A 14,876-nucleotide genomic window follows, 5' to 3' on the forward strand; every position below is an offset into this window, starting at 1 on the left:
ACAGAATAATTCATGTGGAAGAAAAGCTATTCATATGCTTGGGAGTGTTCAGGTCTTAAATTTTTTTGCACGACTTCTTCTCTATAGTGAGAATGCATATAACTTTACAATTGACTCGCAGTAATTCTACATGGTAGAGAAACGTATATCCTCTCCAGATGTCAAAAATGGTTATAGTAGGAAAGAAAATTATATCTGATGACTATCTCATATTTTTGTTCCATGATAAAACAAAATGATTACATATGTTACTGCAGAAAAATAATTTTAAATGAATAAAAATAATTAATTTTCAAGTGAAAGGTGGATCAAATTCTAAACCTGAATGCTTGATAGCATTTCAACCTTCGACATTTTTTCTATTGACTTTAAAAAGGCTTTAGATTAGGACATTAATTATTTAATTTCTTTCAGATCAAGTATTTATTCACTCAGTTCTATCTTCCTCTTTTTTGGCACAAAAATTCACCTGCAAGTATTGATTATATACTTTATCTAAACTTATAGTTCTATCATTCTCTGATAGAGTTGGCAAGCAACATAATATTATAAATAGTATCCCCATAAAGAAGATGGGGATTTCTTTGCCCCGGTTTTCAATAGTACAGAATTTATAGGTTGACATAGTACTAAAAGCAAGGGTGAGTTTTGACCTTTTTGCCCAGTTATATGACCACTGGAGATCTTTTGGGAAAAGATTAGACAAGCATTGGCTTGAATTAATGTAGGTGTAGTCTTGAGACAAGGAATTGGAAATGATGATGTTTATGGGCCTCTTAGAACATTATTTTTTAATTTTGTTGTTTTTACATACCTACAGTATGTGCATTGCCAATTTAAAACTGGTGTTTTTAAGATTTAATTAATTTATGATTTCAAGAAATTACATAAGTATAGGTCAAAAATTCAGGAATAAATTTATTAGCGGTAAAAAGCACTGTTAGACTGCTGGATCCAGTGGCAAAGTAGGATAAAGTGCTGGTATATTTTCCCATGAAGGCTACAAAGTTGAGGAGAGGGGGGAATGATTCCTTTGAATAGTAGTACTGTTTGGATGGAGGATAAAAGTATCTTTTGGCTGAACGTTAAAAATACACTGGGTAGGCAACACTAATTAATTTTGGCAAAATTGTGTGTGGACACAGAAGTAGTTCCTCTTGCGGTAATTGCTTAGCTGTTTTGGGGTTTTTTATTTGGTTGGTTGATTGGTTGGTTGGTTGGTTGGGGTTTTGTGTTCATTTTTTACTTGTAGGTTTGTTTTGTCACAATGATCTAAATAATTATGAAACTAGTTGCTATCAAAATTTTTACAGTAGACTGTCTGAGAATGGATAGCATTTTAATGGCATAACAGGAATAAGAGAAGATGTCATAGTTTCTTCAAATTCTCAAGGTTCTACTTTTGTTAGCCTTGCCAGAGAAAAAAAATGTGTTACAGCTAGTGAAATAATTGAGAATTTACTCTACAAAAATATAATTAGTGTAGAATATATGGAAGTTTACAGATTTTGAAGAATAATTAGAACAGATTTAGAGCTATCAAGATAAGTGTAAAAACCATATTTATCAATATACAATGTAGTCTATACCACAAGCAGTGGTAGACAGCTTCTTGTTTAGATTTTGTTAACCTGAGCAATGTCTTGGTAATTCAAACCCTTAAATTTTTCTTGTTTCCTTCTTGCATTTCAGAATGTGATGGGAAGTAAAATGCATACAGTGCACACTGCCTGAGCTTTTATTAACTACACTAAGAACAAATGAGACACACTTCTCATCCAACAGAAGTGTGTTGATCCAGACACATTAAAGGATTTCCTTCCTCCACTCTGCTACTGTTCTCCCAGCAGAAAATAACTTTGTATATTTTCTTTGTCTTAACACTTACCTTCATAATTCCTCAAATTCAACAATGTCAAAAACTTTAAAAAGCGACATCCCACTAGGTAGCTTCTATTGTCATGAAGTGGACATTCACATTCTTTTGAACCTTTAGGTATGCAGTGAAAATGGGATTAAATGCCTTTATGAAGTGTGGGTTTTATCTGGAACTATATGGCAGGGATTTTTTTTCCCACGTGATAAAACAAAGATATTAACTTACTGCCATTTTAATAAGAAAAAAAAATAACCTAACTGCAATGTTTTGAAAAAGAGTAAATTGCTTACTTTTTGGAAAGAGTTGTTGGGCTTTTTTTGAGTCAGATGTACAGAGATAAATCTTCAGTAGTACAATGGCTTTCTACACTGTACTTAGCATGATAGAATTTATTTTTCTTAAGATAAATGTCTTGTCCTTTGCCTTTTCATCCTACAATGTCACTCTATTTTTTCAAAACAAAAGAGAACTACAAACCCAAGCTTGATCTGTACTTTAAATGTGTCTTAGAAATGTGCACCAATCTGATTTTTTTTAATGATCTAATGATAAAAATTCCTGCATCTTATAATACCAAATCACATAGCAGCTGATATGCCAGGTGAACTTCAAAACAGACAAATGCGAAAGGATGGACCTGGGGCAAAACAATGCTAGTTTCACACATAAAAAGTTGGGCTGATCATAACTATACAGAAGATGGACCCTAGTTTGTGTGCAACACTTCAACTTAATACTCTATAGAGGCCAAAACAAAAGAAAATTGGAAATTAAAAATAGTTTGAAAATAAGATGGAAAGAACCAAGGAGGATCATCCTGATCCTCATCCCCCTGATCTCAGAAAAGAGGTATTGGAATTATGGAGGATTCAGAGGAGTGTAACAAGCATGACAAATGCATGTAACAGTTTCTTTAAACTTCTTTACAAGGAACAAAATAACGTGGTGGGATTTTTCAGTCTGGGAAAAACACCCCAAACAAACCAAAGAACCCCCTCCTGCCCAAAAGAACAATTTAGTAAGGGTTATGCAGAGGTTGCAAAATCACTGGTGGTGTAAATTAAGCGGGATTTCTAACAAGAGTCAAGGCAGAGTCGAGCCAGGCTCAAAACAAGCAAAATTCTTCAGACAGGAGCTACATTTTCTGTGAACTTCCCCACTACAGGATATTGTCAGTGCATAGATTTGACATGAGCTCAAACAGCCTGGACTAACATTGCAAAAGAGATCTGTTGAGGGCTACTAAACAGAAAAAACAAAGGAACTCCCTGATGTGAAAGCAATGAGTGGCTTGGAAAATACGCGGGGGCAGCCTCATAAGTGACTGCTATGTTCTTACTAATCCTTGGGCAGTGATGGTTTGAGTCCTTTGGACAAATAACAAAGATCCTGTGGAATGCTGTTTGCATTTGTTCTCATATAAAGGCCAAGGGCTAATTTCAAAAGATGCTGCAGGGTTCCAATCTTGCTGGTTCAGGTGGAAATCCATCAGTATTCCTTTTGATCAGACTGGTGTTATCTTACTTTTAGAGTTTCTTCAGAGGGAGTTTCTATGAATACAAAGTGGTTACAAGGTACCTTATCAAAGTAATTTTCGTAGGGGAAAACTTTGGGAAGTTTTGTAAAAATCGACTTTTTTTTTTCAGATGGAAATGGGAAGTATATGATGATACCTCTGGGCAGTAATATATCCCTGTCTTTGGAAGGAAGAACAATGGAGAAAAAACAAAGAAATATATAAGCCAGTCTATTCAGGGATCCACTAGCTGCTTCAGGACAGCATAACCCATTCTCTCAGTTGCTCATACAAGAGTATAAATCAGGATATATTTCATCTTGGCAACCTTTAGAGACAGACTTTAAAGAGGATAAAATATGATTCTTAGAACTAGAAATTTGCTTGCATGATTTTGGGTTGACTAAAAAATTTCTCCCTTCAGTTTAACTGATTAAAGTAATAACTGCATTATGGGGACACCAGAACTCCCCCTCCCCCCAAAAAAACCCAAAAAACCCAGAACTAATTCAACCTCCCTTCCCCAGAAAAACAAAACCCTCAAAACTCAAAGAAAACAAAACAAAACAACCCCCAAACATGTCTAATAACTTATGTATAGAAACTATTTGTAAAAACAAAAAAGTTCACATTGTATTTCTCTTATCTCTCTATCTACCTTCCCACACACAGTATTTTTTTCCAGTACAGCGACAGCTGCAGAATTTTTAGATTATAAATTCAAGGATTTTCACAGAAAGGCTGTTCACAGAAATGTCTTTGATCTTGTAATAGTAATCATCATCCCCAGAGCTTAGCATTTTGTTGAATGTACTACTATTCTTCATGAATAAAGAAGAGGAGATCTGTGGGAATATCCATGTTTTCAGCACATCATTGGCAAGTTTCCAGAGAAAATTATATAATATCAGCAACATAGAGCACATAAGCAGCCCTTAAAAACTGATTTTTATTGAATTAATGAAAAGGCAGTGATTTTAAGGAAGCCAAGCTTTGTCATCCCTTATATTACATCTGATAGTATAACTGGTTTCTGTTTCAGGATTGAACAGGAAATCTTATTTCTTCCTCCAAATCCATGTGAATCCAATTTTCAGAAATTTAATACTCATATCTTAAAAAGAATCATAGGGCTTTTTAGGGTCAAAATTAGTGGAAGAAACTCTTAAGAAATCACTAGGATAGATAATAACATAAAGCCAGGAGAATGCCCTTTTGAATGTGATTTAACAACAAAGTTATTTTTTAGATTCAGTTGATTTTCTATCTGTAAAATAAAGTCCATTGATCTCAATTTTCAAATAAAATGTAAAATACTGTGGTCAATCCAGTGCAATATTTACATCTGAAAAACAAAGCAAAAGCAACACAAATCTGAACATGCATTTTACCACTACTAGTTACTTCCAACAGGAAAGCATGATTTGAGTAATGATGGATTTGAGCTGCTTCTCTTTAACACTTTAATAAGAAACACATATTCCCATTAATTTTCATAGGAGCCAGTACAGTTCATAATAGGATACAAATCTTCAGAGAATTCTCGAGCTTCTACTATATAAAAGCCACTTGGTCTAGGTAGGACAGCCATAATTTTGCCTTGTAGCTCTGTATCTGATCAATTACTCTATTTCAGGAAAAAAAAATTTAGTGTCAATGAGCAGAATGCTATTGATTGGGCAGACAATTAGAAAGCCAAACCCTAATGCGACTAATGTACAATGGATTTTCTAAAGTAGCATTCAAACAATTAGTAACCTAGAGAACAGATTGGAGCACAGTCTTGGGTGTAACAAGGCTAAAAATCAAGATTCGAAGGACTATTTGTTGCTGCTCTTCAAGGGGAAGGATTGAGAAGAACTACAAATAATGGCAAAGACAAATCACAAATCATTTAGCAGCTGGCACAAAAATCAAGTACAATTTCTAGTGCAGTTTGTGATATATTACCAAATGCAGCATTTTAAAAACCTTGAACCTTACTAACTACTCTTATGAAAGGAAATATTTCAGACTAGCTTGAAACACATAGTTTATTTGTAGTTCCTTACTGTTAGAGTAAAAGAGGAAAATAATCACTAAGATATGATTTCAGTGCCTGAAAAGGATTGAAAAAAAATTACATTATAGCAGTATTCATCTGAGTTTTGGTTTGGGTTTTTAAAAGTAATTTTCCAGAATTATGGAGGCCCTTCTAAAACATACTGAAAACAGAAAATGGGATAAAGATAATACAGAGAAGCCTATATTGCCAAAAAAGAGAAACTACTCTTAAAAATACTCTGTATTAGTAAAAGAAAGCTCATTAAAAAAAAAAAAAGCCTGTATCAGCTTTAAATTTAAATAGTTATAGGTGTAATCATAGAATGAAAACAAAGAAGTACCTTTATAATGAAATCAATAGATTATTTCTAAATATTCTGACACAAGGGTCTAGTTTTATTTTCAACATTTACTGGTAAGCTCAGCTTTGAAAGGGCTTATGAGATAGAAAATCTTTTCAAATACCTCTTTGATTTTTTGCAAAAACTTTCAATCTCCATGCTTTCTTTTTTTCTAGATTTTGAACTTTGATGATCATTCTTAATTACATGAAAAAAATATGTGTGTTCTGTTCAACCTCTTGGATAAATGACAAACTGATTACAATAGGTTAAGCATGGTTAAATGCTTAAAACAAACAAAATCCTCTCTGTACATGAAGTGGTGTTAGATCAACAATCAGATCACTGATCACTATCTCAAATTCCACAATTGTAGCATTTTGCCAAAGTACTGGATTTTCTGTACCATATCATGTGGTTGTTACATATGTAGCCTTTTCAGTCCTTTCACTTGACATGACTCACATTTTTTTATACAATTGAATGGGATAATTCACCAGTTGTATGGAAACAGATTTAGATGCAGTTGAAGCATATCACGAATGAAGTTCTACATGTCCTCATGTCCTTTTTTTTTTGTTTTGTTTTGGTTTTGGTGCAACTCTGATTTCCACCACCTTTTAAAAGTTCATTAGTATGGAGGGGATCAGCCTGATAACAGAATTTTTCCACATCTCTCCCTCATGCAGGAGTACTCTTCCTTGGTTATAGGGAGTTCTTCCAAAGAAAAATGGTGACCAGCAAACTGCTGAGCACTTAGCTCAACCAACAACTTCAGGATTGTGAAGAGAAAGTAGTAGAACATTTGTACGTGGGTCAGATGACATAAACAGCTGAAGTGAGTTACTGTTTTTATTTAAGGTAATGACATTCTACAATTTTTTAATTGTTGTATGATATATGAGATTGATGTATTACAGGAATTCTCTAACTGGTCATGTAACCATCCTTAGCAATGACAGCACTATACCATGAACTGCATGAGCCTCACTTTTCTCTCATATGGTATTAACAAATGCAGGTTCTTTGCTGTGCTCTCTACATTCATAAAAGGACTATAAAATGCTCCTTGTAGTCCTAAAATTTTGGAACCTACAAGTGGACTCCAGTCTGCAATGCATACTGCTAAGTCCAGCCAGATAAGGCTTTCTCCTTCACATCAACATTACTGCCAAATTGCATGAACTTTAGAACAAATGAAAAGTACTCACATTTGTTTGTTTTCTGTTTGTAGGCACATATTTGCAGCAGCCAGGAAAAGATTCCCTCCACTGCCTCTCCACACAGACCTGGTGCAGTGCTGGCTTTTGGCAATGTACTTTAACTATGTTGCAGTAATTTTTTTATCACATACTGGTAACTTTTAGTTCAGAACAAAGAACTTAAACTAAAGGGTAATTAAACAGAATTTGGATGGTTCATAAAAAAGAATTAATTTATTGCAGCAGCTTGTTCTGTCTATTTTTAGGTGTTGAGGTCTTCCTAGGTGTTGTGGTGTGTTTTCGCTTTAAGTTTGTGTTTGCCCACTATTCTCCTCCCTAATCTCTTCCCCTCCCGAGCTGCCAATCTCCCCAAGCCCTTCCCTAACTTTCTCCTTCCCAAACTGTCAATCCTCCCTATCTCTACCCCTTTCTCCAGAATGTTCCTTGTCAATCTTCCCTATCCCTACCCCTTTTTCCAGAGTGTTCCTTGTCTATCTAGTAGTGTTCGATACCCCATTTGTTATTTTGTACTATTCCCCTCCCCTGCTCTCCCTGATAGGTTTAGAGAATGTTTGTCCTGCCTTAGACTCCTCCCCTGCTATGCCCTCATTGGTTGGTTGCCCCATACCACGCCCCCTAAGTTGTTGTATAAAAACCTGTGCAGACCAGCTAAGTCTTGTCTTGGGGTCCCAGGTCTTGAATCATTGTATAATCTTCTTAATAAATCCACCCAGTTCTACCCCAAGTCCCATGTCATCGTTATCTGTTTCTGCACTGGACCGATCGATAACTGGGAATAGCAGAGCTCGTGGGGGGAAGGTCACGCCCTGTAGCAGTCAGAGGCCCTGCAAGGCCTCCCTGGCCTAAGACAAGAAACCCGCCTAAGACAAGAAACGCAGAGTCATGATGAATGGACCAAAGTAGCCCCTCTTCCGTCTTCGCACCCTTGTTATCTCTCTGTAAGACTATAGGTTGTATTCTCCTGAACCCTGGCCATTGGACAATTTCTAACACCCCAGCAGCCTACTTAAACCCCCATCTCGGCCCAGTTCAGCGGGAGAGCTGTCACTGGAACCCTTCGCAGGACCCTGATAATAAAGACACCGCTGTGGAACTCTACACAGACTTCTCCTCTCTCAATCCCTGCGTCTGCCAAGGCACCTTTGCGAGCACAAAGCTGGAATCACTAAGAGCTGAACTCACAGAGCTGGAATCACTTAAGAGTGCTTGCTTAGGTTGCTCGTGGCTGGGAGCTAGCCTGAGGGACCCAGAGACGTTGTGCCTCATCAGCACAGCGCTATCCGGGACACCTACGGCGGCAGCTGCCCCAAGGGGCCAGACGGACCCCCGGGGCCGCAGGCCGTGATAGCGCCCCTGCCGTCGCTGCCCAGCACGCTACGCCAGCGCGCACTTCGACACCTAGGCATATGGATTAAGTTACAGGATCCTGAATGGATGAAATTTTAAGGAACTGTGTTTCAGATACCACATTGAGAACAATCATTCTAAATGAGCTTGACTGGCTCAAATCCTCTGTCTGTAGAAAAAAGTCCAATATTTAGCAATCAATATTGAACCAATATTTAGAAATTGAGTTTAAAACACAAGGTGGAAAGAGGAATCCCATTTATTTCTTCCATGTGTGACATGAACAAAGATCCTAAGGAGCTGGAAGAGCTTTTAAGATGTGAAGGGAAAGTGGAACTATAATACCTAAAAGCCAGACATGGGTTTCTAGTGCAAGAATTTAATTTATTAGTATCTAGTAATTAAATAGTTCAGCATGGTAAGGGGGAATAAGTTCATTAGAGAAATACAGCATAAATAAACTGGTGTGGGCTAATGGAAGCAGCTGTTGAAATACTACCAAATTATGAATATTAAAATGAAAAGTGAAATATTACAGGGAATGAAATATCATAGCACCTTTATAATTAAGTACTTTTTAAAAAAATAAAAAGTTTTTGAAAGTTAAGAAGTGTGGCACTTGGCAATTTCTGTTACTATGCTGTGTGTGCAGGAATTGTCAAAGGATTCCATGAAGGCGATAATGCTGTCTAGGACTAAACACTGGAAGTACTTCCTTCACTTAGAACAGCAACCATATGTATATACAGCAAGTTATATCACCTTTTGGGATGTTCACATGGTGGTTTTGGCTAGGACAGAGTAAATTTTCTTCCCAGTAGCTAGCGAGAGGCTGTGTTTCATATTTGTGCTAGAAATATAGTGTGTGATAACACGTGCATTTAATGTATGTGTAGTTAATGCTGAGCAGTGCTTACAAGGAGTCAAAGCCTTTTCTGTCTGTTTTTCATGGCTGCTTGGTTTCCTGCCTCTCACCATTAGTAGGCTGGGTCCACAAGGAGCTAGGATGGGACACAGCTAGGACAAATGATCCCAACTGACCACAGGGATATTCCCTATCCTGTGGTGTCATGCTCAGCAATTGAATCTGGTGGAAGGAGTAAGAAGGGGGGATGGTGTGATGGTGTTTGTCTTCTCCAGTCACTGTTACGTGTGATGGGGCCCTGCTCTCCTGGAGATGGCTGAACACTTGCCTGCACGTGGAAAGCAGTGAATTAATTCCTTGTTTTGCTTTGTTTGTGTGTGGCTTTTGCTTTCCCTATTAAACTGTCTTTATCACAACCCACAATTTTTCTGGCTTTTAATCTTCCAGTTCTCTCCCTGATCTTACTGGTGGGGTAGGGAGTGGGTGGCTGTGTGGAACTTGGTGGCTGGCTGGGATTATACCATGAGAATGCTGTAAAGCTGAAGCCACAGCATGATTTTTCTATTTTATTTTATACCTATATTATTTTATGTGCTTGATATATGGCATGGTATGTCTCCATTGCCCTTGGAGATTAAGATTAAAGTAGCAATCATCCACTTTCTTCACCACTGAAGCCTGACTGTAATTCTAACTACCCCAAACTGATGCACCTTTCTGTAAATTCTGACATGTATAAGACATCTTTGTCTTTTGCCTTATGTTCATCACCTAAATCTTAGAATTACAGGTTACTAAGTAATTTGTTGAGTTGAGCCAACAGCTAATTAAAGCAGGGACTGATAATTAAAGGGTGATCTGGACAGGAACAAACGCAGATCCGAACCAATGTGGCTAATCATACATTCTCAGTTTATTGTTTATATGACAGCAGTTTATATACACTTCTAGATAGTTTACAATCATGAGCACACTCTCATTGGCAAGCTAACATTGTTTGTTCCTGTCTTAAGGTGGCTAAAGGTTCACACTGCAGACCTATACTAATTCACACCTAGATAGCTCAGTACACTGTGTTATACCTTTACATAATTTCTGACTGCGCCACAAACTTATTCCTAACTGCGCCACAGGCTCCAAGGCCTCACCGAGGCCCATATCTGAGGCCTAGGCTGGGGTAGCCCAACCTTCACTCTAAACATATAAATCATAAACATACAGATCGTGACCCCTTCCTCTCAGAAATTGCTCTACAGCTAATGATATTTTTAAATAACAAATCATAACTGGATAAATATCCTACAGCATTTACATTAAAAAAAATCTGCACTTCTTGTTAGGTTCATGAGAGTATATTTAGAAAACATTGGGAAAAACAATACCAGTACTTGTGAATACGTGTCCATTACTGATTTAATTTGATGGAAAAATTCAAGACAATGCTACAAGATGAATTTAGCATCACTGTAATGCAAAACTTGTTTTTGTCTCTGCTTAGTTGCTTGTGAGAGTGGAATGCTTGTGTCCATGAGGATCCTGTAAAACTAACTGGAATTAAGTATATTCTCACTCCTCTTTGATTAAGGCATCTTTTCAGTACAGATTGCCTATGGAGGATTTTTTGGCAAAAGTAATTCAATGTCTACTGAGACAAGGAAATGAAGCTTCCGCAAATGACTTCTGAAAGTTTATTGAAGATATATTGCTGCTAATTTCTTTTTATACAAGGACTAATAGAATGTTCTGGAATTTGCCAACTTTACCTAAAAAATTATTTGAACAAGCAATACTCCAAGATCTGTCAGAACGTGCAACACTTATCCTTTGCATCCTCTCTCCTCCATATTTATAATGACTGTAAAACAAGTTGTTAACAAACTTTTAAAGTTGTTCTTATGTATTCAAATATAAAAAAGGTAATACTTAAAGCCTTAGACCCTCAGTGGCCTGAATGATACTCAAGTGTCAAGGTTTTTAAAATGCTACTCTCCTGACTGGAGAGCTAGGAAAGAGCCTAAAGATCTTCTCTTTTGCACGACTGTTGGCACAAAGTCTATTACATAGCATTTATAAGCTGTTTTTTTTTTTTTTTTAATAATTACGTGGCAGGTCTTGCACACATCAAGTGAGAGTGGAGTTCTGATTTCCCCGTTTCCCGCATGGACACACAGGACAGGGAATGCAGGATGCCCGAGCATGTCGAGCAGGGTAACCTCCACCACGCGTGGTGACAGTGCCGAACAAACGGTGTGGCAGCTGCCAGGCGCAGGGGACCCAGGGCGGGCACAGCATTTCTGTGAAACTGCCAGGCGCGATCCGCCCGGCCACTAAGGGTGCTGGCACTAAGGGACTGTCACCCGGCAGAGGATGGGAGAGAGCCGCCGCTCGGCTCCAGGCGCCCCGCGGCCGCGCTCTGACCCGCACTCCGCGCCCGACCCCGCCCCGCCCCCGCGTTGCCGCGCCTCACCCGGCCGTCATTGGCTGCCGGCTCTGCCCACCAGCAAGCCCCGCCCCCTCGCCCAACCTGACGTTCGCTTCCCGCCCCCGAGTGACCGGCGCTCCCTGTCAATCACCCGCGCTCGGAGCGCGCGGCGCGTCCCGCCCTCCCGGGCGCCTGTGCCGCGGTGGGAAGGGGCGGGCGCTCGGGGCCGCCGCCGCTTCCCCTCCGCCTCGGGGTGCCGCCCCGGCCGGCCCCGCTTCGGAGCCCCGCGCCTGGGGCGGGGCGGGGCGGGTCGGCAAGCAGTGCCCGGAGGTGAAGGGCCGGACGCCGAGCCTGTGTCCCGTTCCCCTGGGCTCCCCGGTAGGTTGCTGTCCCCGGCCGCCTCTCGGAGCGGCAGCGGTTGCAGCGGTCGCAGCACCCCCGTGGGCCGAAGCCTTGGGCTGGCTCTCTCCTCCTTTCCCTGGCGTTCGCGGGACTTGCGGGGGCCGCGAAGCCCCCTGCGAGCGCGGCAGCGACCGGGGGCGGCCGCCCGGGCCGGGGTTGAGACAGCCGGCGCCTGTGCGGGGCCGTGCCCCAGGCGGGTGTGGGGCGCCGGCAGTGCCGGCGGGGCTCGGCCGGCGCTGGGAGGGCCCGTCGCCTCCGGGCGGCAAAAGCCGTCGCTGTGAGACCTCCGAATGCCCTCTCCTGCAGGAGTTGCTTGCGGCGGTGGGGTTCCCTGTGTGGCGGCCAGCGTCGGTGCTGCTGGCCGTGGTTGTTCCGACCGAGAGCCAAACTGGATTTGTAGGAACAAATAAATTGGTTTTCCTGGCCTGTAGAAGCAGGTTGCTGGAGTGCGATTGTGCTGGTTTAGCAGATCAGCAGGTTAGAGGCAAACTGAGCTGCCAGTACTCTTTTATTCTTTTATTTTGCTTATCAGGAAGTTATTTTTAGGCACGTTCTGAATGTAGTGGTTTTAAATTTTATTAATTAAAATCTCTAAAAGTGATCTTTCAGTGATTCACTATGGAACTCGGACAGACCTTATTTTCAGGCATTCTTATTCATTTTACTGGTAGACCTTTAATGAGTGTTAAAGTGACATGCAGTGTGTAAAAAGAAATTGGAATATAACCGAAGACTTTTTTTGCTTGCTGAATTTTACAGTTAAGATCATTTTAAAGTGCATGCATAGTTAGAAATAGATACTGTGTATATGTTTAGGCATGATTATAAGTGAAGCACACTGTTAAGCCTGTAAAGCCTTGCTGCGTGGGTTATGACTGCTTACAAGGATAAACAACTTACCTACTCTTTAGACTCACGTCTCTTCTTAACCCACCTATCTAGTGAATGCATTTTATCCCGAACTGCAATTGGGAAGTTAAAATCCAAGATGGAAGTAATGCAATTTTGTTTTAAAGGGAATAGATGAGATAGAAGTCTCTATGCTAACTATAGTTTAGGAGATGTCTTCTTTAGACCTCAATATCATTTAGTCAGTTTCTTTTTAATTGAGACGTTTCAACAGTTAAGCAGTATTTTCAGTGGAAAAAAAAGTGGTATTTTGTTGTGCTGACCTGAAATGGAGAAATTATCTGGCAAATGGCAGAGTATTTACATCAGTTGAGAATGATTTTCAGCTAATTAAATTAATCTTTTTCTCTTGCCACTCAGCATCAAATAGATGTATTGGCTTATAATATGTCAATGATTTTCAGAATCTAGAGTACTAGATCTGATAAATCTCATTTTCTGTAGAGCATTTTTTTTCTTCTGTATGATCAAGATAAATATATTCAAGATCAGTTAAGACAACCTGTGACAGGGCATGCCTTAACCCTTCTGAAGTTGTTCTTCCCCTAAAAAAAAAGTAGCTGAACCTATGAAAGCGTTTTTCCCTTGTCCAGCCTATTTATGTACAATTAACAAGACTGAATTTACTTATTTTTGTAAATTTTTCATAATTAAAATTTTCATAATTAAATTAATTGAATTACTAAAGGTCATGCATTGTATCAAATCTTAGTGTCCCCACTGTATCCATAAAGTTTGTCCTAAGGAAATAGAGTTGTTCTTGGTTCACTATAGTTACTGTGCTTAAGTGGTTCTGTAATTAGAAGTATCTAAGTTACATGTATTTCTAACATTTTTACTCTTGCCTTGAAAATTTGTTTAAAAAAGATTAGGAAATCTTCTGATGTTTAAGAATAATTTAGTTTAGTTATGCCTTTGAGACAACAATAAATGGATCATAAGGAATAGGGAAGTGACAGTAGTTACTTTTCTCCAATATCTTCTAATTACAAGAAAGAAATTGCTAAAGAACAGGGTACTAATCATCTGTATTAACTGTCTTTATCTAACTTTTCTCCAGCTGAATATTTTTTCAGTCTGTTATAGACAAAACATATAGTTATGTCTTGTTCCTCAGGCTTTTCATTTTACTATTGAGTGATTTTTTTTGGATGTTGTACATAAAAATAATAATGTAATTAAAACCACACACAAACTAGGAATAACAAAGTTGTAAGGGAGTTTGACATACTGTTTCTTCACAATTTAGGTTCACTGATTCAACTGCAAATTAATGTTTAGAGTTCTCAGTCAACCCTTAATACCTCACCTGAGGTTGTGTGAACAAACTACCTGACAGTGCTTAATGGAAGAATGGAACAATCCTTTTCACCCATGGCCTGGGTTTAAATGATCTAAAACTGACCGTGATACTTGGGAGTAATTTATTAATGTAAATGGAATGGTATGTTTCCAGTGCACACTGGGCTTTTAACACTCTTTCAGAAAAGTTTTGAGACTTCTATATAATTGATTTCCCTGATCTATTAAAAGGTAAAAAAGTAACTTTGAAGTAATTGTTGTATATTTTCTGACAATCCTTATTTTTTTTAATGCTATGTAGGCATTTTAATGCTTCCTCAGTGCTGCTGCAGAACCAGTGCAATGAGATCAAGCCTGATGCTGCTGTGCTTGTTTTTGTAAGTGTAATTCTGAGTAGCCTCCCAGACATTGTCACTGGAGTCCTAGAGGTTTGTAAGCTACAGCTGAAACAGCTGGGTGAAGAAAAATCTGTGTTTAAGCTAAATAGTTGCTTAAATAAAAGCAGTCTAGTGAGAAGGTAGTTAAAAGCTAGGGTGATGATAGATAAAGACAGTGACTGGAACATCTGTCCCTCCCTGTCATCTTATGTAAGCCACTTACACTTTAATGTCCCCTCTTTGGCATTGG

The 14,876-nt window shown here is 39.1% G+C and overlaps 1 protein-coding gene across 5 annotated transcripts in view; it reads left to right on the forward strand.

Annotated features, from left to right (window-relative positions):
* Positions 1-11,826: 11,826 nt before the first annotated feature.
* The window catches only part of CSNK1G3 (casein kinase 1 gamma 3), a 78,927-nt gene continuing 75,877 nt past the window's right edge, over positions 11,827-14,876 (forward strand). For 4 of the 5 annotated variants that reach the window (XM_068175927.1, XM_068175928.1, XM_068175929.1 and 1 more), the window contains exon 1: positions 11,828-12,014. The gene's annotated coding sequence lies outside the window, so the exon portion shown is untranslated. Of the gene's footprint in view, positions 12,015-14,876 lie in introns of all 5 variants that reach the window. The other variant, XM_068175933.1, reaches the window with a different exon arrangement.

The sequence above is a fragment of the Anomalospiza imberbis genome, chromosome Z (assembly GCF_031753505.1).
Source record: "Anomalospiza imberbis isolate Cuckoo-Finch-1a 21T00152 chromosome Z, ASM3175350v1, whole genome shotgun sequence".
NCBI lineage: Eukaryota > Metazoa > Chordata > Aves > Passeriformes > Viduidae > Anomalospiza > Anomalospiza imberbis.